The sequence below is a fragment of the Triticum dicoccoides genome, chromosome 5A (assembly GCF_002162155.2).
Source record: "Triticum dicoccoides isolate Atlit2015 ecotype Zavitan chromosome 5A, WEW_v2.0, whole genome shotgun sequence".
Classification (NCBI taxonomy): domain Eukaryota; kingdom Viridiplantae; phylum Streptophyta; class Magnoliopsida; order Poales; family Poaceae; genus Triticum; species Triticum dicoccoides.
The window spans coordinates 515,747,357-515,754,386 of NC_041388.1; positions in this window are offsets into that span (position 1 = coordinate 515,747,357).

Genomic DNA, 7,030 nt, shown 5'->3' on the forward strand with positions numbered 1-7,030 from the left:
TTACAGGTCAAGATCAAAGAAACATCACTCCTCTCTTTTAAACCTTGTAAGGTGTAATGATACACTAAGACAATTGTGTATAAAATTGAAAAGAGTAATAGACATTGGCTGCAAACCATGCAGCTCAAGGCACGAGTCAAAGTAAGTAGTAGTTAAAAGGCATGAGGATTAAGGACTTATAATAGCGGCTTTGACTGGTGTAGTCATGCCCTTCTTCTTGCTGGTGTGACAGACCTTGAAGATTTCCACAACATTTGGTTCAAGTACTTTTTTGTTCCTTGTGGGCTTTCCTCTGCATTTGGAACAAGTCAATATAGATATGATAATATGGTACAGCGAAAAGAGTGAAACAACAGCTAATTACAAGAGCCTCGAAGTGTGCAATATAGCTACGAGATCCTGTTGTCTGTTGGAATTTCACTTTTGTATGGTTGGCCTTGTTATTTGAACAGTTCACCTACAAGAAGATAGATTTGTGTGGCACATGCGTAAATAGGAGTTCAACATGTGATCTGATCACATATATATAATGTACCTGATACTTCGGATCGGACCAGTGTTTAACGAGGCCTCTCCAGTCTTCATCAGATATATTTTCCACTGGAGATGTTTGGGCAAGTTCACTGTTAGCCTTGCCTTTAAAGTGAGTTTTCCTCAAGTTATACCAATATTGTCGCAGAGCAGACTTGAAAACATGGGTGCAAGCTTGTCTGGTTGCATCATCTTGGCTATCCAACTTGAACCTCATTGTTGAAAATTATGGGAGTCTCATTATCAGCAACCTAGAAAGTATTAGACAGAGCAAGACGATATTACTAGTTTCCATACATAACCATACTTACAGATAAATGGTCGAGGAAGGTGTTGAACTGGGTTTTGTCTTTGTCATTCCTGTACAGAATCCATGTTGGGAGGATACATACATGACACCTAACAACAACCGCTGCCTCTGATACTAACTTGGCTGACTCTGTAGCATCACATGGCCTTTTTAAACCTGCCTCAAAATGGATCTCCATTCTTCCTCCTCTAGATTTAGTTAACCTATCGAGCATTATCCCTGATGTTTGTTTCCTCTTGCGCCTAGGTGCTAGTCCAACAACAACCATATGAAGTGTTAGTGTACATCAAACTGTGAGACTACATATAAAGAGGCATGCAGCTATAACTTGACTCTAGCAACTATACCTTCTTGCTGTTGAAGCTCACAAAGTTCATCTGATCTTGCCAACTCATCTTGTGTCAAGAGTGCTTTGGAAGTAGTGTCAGGTGGCAAGGGAGCTCGGTAACATGCTGCTAGCTGAGTTGACCAACGAGTAAATCGTGCAGCTGGTGGTACTGTGGAAGGTGTTGCAACTACTAGGGTTGTCTCTGCTTGTTTGGCGGCAGCTATTTGTTTCAGTTTGTCTTGTTCTGCAGCTCGTGTAGCACGGGATACCCTGTCGGTACAATTTTCCGTTGTACTTTGACCTTATATTGCACCATCAGTACCAGCAGAATCTGCAGGATTGTTCCGCTTCCCTTTCCCTGTCGTTCTGTCTTGCTTCCTCTTTCTCTGTGCCATGTTAAGTCAAGCCGACAAGAAAAACGAATAACAATTTAGTTCTTCAGAACAAATGTACTTTGATGTAAGAACATGGTGTGATAGACAGATATTGTATGTTCTAGAAATAGGAACACGTGTCTTAGTCACAAGTATAATGTGTAAAGTAAGCAGATGAAATTCAACAAAAAAATAAGCAATACAAGCTAGACATCATACATAACATGCAACCACATATAACAGTACCAAGTTAGAGGGAGAACCTATGATGGTGCACTAGGGGAGACGTGCTCATCACCAACACAGCTACTTTGAGTGTCTATGCATGTGTTGTCTTGGAAATCATCTTGGGGGGATGGAGGAGTAGAATCTGTAGAGGCCCTCTATTTGGAAGGAGCACCTTCATCCGCTGCCTTGCTAACTTCCTTCCGCTTTATTGATTTTGAATTGTCAAGTAAAACTGACAAGAAAAAGCAATAAAATTCACTCTTCAGAACTCATTCGTGCATGATACTGACAATCACTACTTTGATGTAAGGCGAACACATGATTCCAGGATGGAATAATATGAAAAACAGGACGGCATGGCATATTCACAACTGTTTGTGTAAACTAAGAAGAAACAATTTCACAAAATAAGAAGCAATGCAAGCTAGACACCATGTGAAAGATGCAACCAATATGACTCTGCCAAGTTAAAAGTGTCCCATCATAAATGGCATTTCAACAAATTAGAAGCAGCGCATGCTATAAATCATATCAAAGATGCAACTAATATCACACTGCATATACTGAAGGTGTCTTGTTATATTGATTTATGCAGGATATAAAAAAACAATAGTTTTATTTGAGGACATGCTTAATAGACAGATGTACTATGTACTAAATACAGGAAGGCATGTCACATTAATAGGTATAATGTATAAGCTAAGCAGAATAGCACATGCAGTTTAACCAGATTGGAAGAATTTCAATCTAGACACCATATGCAAAATGCAACCACATATCATGCTGCCAAGTTAGAGCAAGCACCTGTGATGCTAGTGTAGGGGAAATGCGGTAATCAACTACGGAGCTACGTTCACTATCTTCATCTAGCCTTGTTGTTTCTTGCGAATCATGTTGGGAGGCTGAGGCTGCATTCTTTAAATGGGGAGTAATGCACTTGCCTGACTGCCTCATCGTGATTGATGAGGGATACACAAGAACATTTGTTTGATGTAAGAACATGGTTAATACACAGATGTACTAGTATGTACCAAAAACATAAAGGCATGTCATATTCAAAGGTATAATGTGTAAGCTAAGCAGATGCAATTTAACCAAATTGGAAGTAATACAAGCTAGACATCAGGCTGGAGTGGTGAGCATGATCATCTAGGACCTGAGAGCCTGGTGGGAGGCGGGCTGCTTCGCCACCATCACGGCTTTTTATTTGGCTTCCAGGTGATGCCTCTCTTTGCTGGGCTTGTCACTGGCTCGGCCAGTGCCCTGACTAGCTATTTGTCTTCTCGTGCTCACGGGATGGTGGTTCATGTAAAAAATATCTTTCCTTATCTTAATAAAGACCGACTTCGGCCTTTCGAATACAAGCTAGACACCATCTGGAACATGCAACCACATATGACACCGCGGAGTTAAAGCAAGCACCTGGGATGGTGGTTCATTGCGAGCGAGGTCATCAACTCCAGAGCTACGTTTACCGTCTCCATCTGCTGACACTGCACCTATTATAAGGCTGAAACATGTCTGGCCTATCCGAGTACGACGCTGGAGCGACTTCTCTCTTTTCTTTTTTGCTTCTCTCATAGCAGCAGAGTCTGAAATACCCTTGCATAAAAACACAATAGTGAGAGTATGGGTGAAGTGTGTGCAAAACTAGTGCACTGTAAAAGTAGCAGATAGCAGGTGGATGAAAAATAAATGACATGAGACATATGATAGCTCTGCAACATTGCATGGCAAACAAAATTAGATTCTACTCCATATGATTTTGTAATATATGAGCACAAGAAATGTAGGTACTCCTCTAGCACACCACCACATGTGGTCATATCAAGATAACAGTCGACTAAAAATAAATAGGTCAGTCGATTTTTTTAATGAACTGTCCGATCTATAAGGAACGGGCAGATGGCCTTCGTCTACCGCCCGCCAGTCACTGTTGACGATCTTTCTCGAACCGCCAGCGACCACCGGCCCAGACCCGTGCCTCCGCCGCCCCGCCCTCCCCTCAACCTCACACCACCGCCGTGCTTGGCAGTGCCCCCAGGCCATACCTTTAATCCCGATCGACCTCCAGATCGGGCGCCAGTAGCTCGAGGCCCCACACGCCCCTAAGATAAACACCGAGGCGCTGCTTCCCCGGCGTAATAGGCGGACTAGCGCCTGTTACACTGGGGAATGCTTCCATTAACTGGGAATCAACTGAGCAGGAATTGAAATTCAGGGGGCGACGGACCACTAGCTAAGGTGAAATAGTATATGAGGAGAAACCTTGTGCATCGCGAGTTACTAGGAACATCTAGTATCAAGAAGAAGCGGTCAACTAGTGTCTTCTATGGGATGAATACCGTGCAAGCAGACACGTATGATTTGCACGAATAAGGGAAGAGGGGTACCATTTTCGGTTGCCGGTGTGGTCGCCTCCACATGTCGCGCCTATCTTCTTTTTTTTGCCGGGGAAACCGATGTTCTGGAGGAGGGTGTAGGCTTGGACGAACCCATGGACAAATTTTGACTGTGTTACCGTGGTCATATGTCGGTGGAGGGGAAGCAGATCTGAGGCGGCGAAGGACGGTGTAGGAGGAACAGCTCCGGTGCGGTGGAGGGTGGCGAAGTTGGAGCGGTAGCGGTGAGGCGCAGGACGGCGTGGTTGAACTGGCTCGGGTACGGACGGCTCGGCCTTGGCTTCAACTACTAGCCGTGGAGGGCGTTGCGGTTGAGGTTGCGGTGGACGACGACGTTGGGGTATCGGCTCCGACGTGATGGAGGAGGGCGGCAGTTGATGGGTGGAATGGGGTGGCGGACGGAGGACGATGGGGTTCCGCAGCTGGTGGAGAGGTAGTTTTTGCACCCACGAAGTACGAATGCGGAATCGGACGGGTGGGCGGGGGGGGGGGAGGGGGAGAACCATGTTTCGGTCTAGGACGCGCTTGTGTTTGGCTTTTTGAACAGAAGATGGGACGCACTTGTTTGAAATTTGGGGAAAGTACAAACTTTGCCCCCTCCTTAAATTTCGGACCTACTGCGGGTCGGGGGTAGGATGGTAATCCCACGTGTCCCAAATAGTTGGCAGGAGCGATTTTAGCCGCGGGCATGTGTGCTTAGGCGGCCATTGTGTATGAATGTTTTTCGGAGGTGGTTGCGTGGCGTCTAGATGATGCTACAAACCTACCCCATTTTAGACCTTTGGACGTTGGGCCAGTAGGTTTCACGGGTCGGAGTTATTAGAAAAGTAATTTCCTTGTACTACCAAACATTGGTCTCACGCGATTTCGGGCGAGTAGAGGCTCTTTTGGCGCTTCATTCGAAATTTTGAAACACAAGCATTCACGTTTAGAGTACTCTTGAACTTTGAGGATTGACCTAAATATATAACGTTAAATTTGACCTTGTATGTTTGAAAACCTCATTAAATTATCCGCTTCTTTTTGATATTTTGACACTTGAAAATCATAAAACTATGATTATTTTGGAATGGAGGAGCTAAATTAGAATCTGTTTTGTACACGACTACATATGCTATTATGTACAAAATCGGAACAAAGATTGGTGCCCCCATAATTTAGGTATGATTTACAAATGCCATGATATCAAATTCAAATAATTGAATGGACTTCATGTTGAATTCGATATTTTTAAACCACATTAAGTTGAATTCAAATGTATGCTAGTTCATAGGTAGCTATTTATAATGTTCATTGTGTAACTTTCGTATGTATAATGTGCTTTACACACAACATAACTATACTCACGTTTATATTCAATTGCTAAAGTGATGCATTGTCTGGAGTTCAAAAATACTAACTATGTGGATCAATTGTGTAGAATAATAACATAGACATGGTCAAATTCGATAGAATCTAGATGTCTGATGGATCAATGACCGTTCCTTACGCGAATTGCAAATATCATGATCCCATCCTAATATTTGGATACAATTTATATCTTTAATCAATGTGTACAACAGTCTTGTACGTGTAGTTTGACTCTCCATTGGTGGTCTCTCACACATGCTCACACACTCTCTCCCGAGGTGTCTTTCTCGCACACATGCTCTCGATATAACCCTCCCTCCCTCTCATAACCATTTACGACTGTTTTCACTAACCTTTATCACAAGCACTCTTCCTCTCGCAAGCATACACACGCACAATCCCCGTCGACCCTTTCTATATACATATACCTGCCTACGTGTCTCCTGTACGCACATTATCTTTAGGCCTGTCTCTCACGCATTGTCTCACACCTCTCTTCCTAATCGACGAGTATGATTCTAGCATAGCATTCTGTAGGATGCCCCTTAAAATTAGGTTGGATGAATAGTAATATCAGAGATAAAGGGCTTACCTTAGTCTGAGAACCTAGGGTTACAAATCCTAACCGGCTTTGTCAGTGGACATAGAGTCCTTCACAATTATGCTATCTTTGTCTTGTACGACTAGTCATCCATGGGTCTCCCTAAATGCGTCACGGGCCGACCAATGTGGTGCAGGACGGAACCGAACGAAGGGCCTCACCTCGACCCACCGGACCTCACGCGGTGACACACCCTCTGCCCCGATGTCTCGTTATCTTCTCACACCCACACAAACCAACACAGACACCACACACAAAAAATATATTCTCCTGGTGCCTCTATCCACTCCCCCTTGCAGATACACACTCAAGGGAATCTCTCACCGTGACGTCATATTTGTCTCCCTCTCTCTCTAGACCACTCTCATTTCTCGTGCTATCCCTCCCACGCCCCCTGTCGGCCCCTCTATCCATGCCTCTCTCGAATACGTAATACACACATACCTCTCTAGGCCCTGCCAAATGCATCAACTACACATTCACACATGTTACATCACGTACCCCATTGATCCAAAAAGCCCCCTCTTCACGTTTATTTCGCATACAACATTCCTTTTGAATAAAGTGTGGCCAAAAAATATTTTATAATTTCTACATATATACAAAATTACAAAGTTATATGGAGGAGTATGAACGCTTGCATTGCATGGTGCCCATAATGATATTTATTCCGCACTGTGAATTTGTATATTTTTATACTATATATAAAGTTAGTCATAATAAATAGAAACGAAGAGCATCTCTCTCTCCATCGCATACCCCCCCCCCTCTACGCCCCTTTCACGTACGCACACAAACTATCTCCAGGTCCTCAAAAAGTAAGCCCCCAGCACATTCACGCATGTTTCATCTTTCTCTCACGATATATATAGTGACGATCACTGTATTTGAAGCGAAAGCACGATA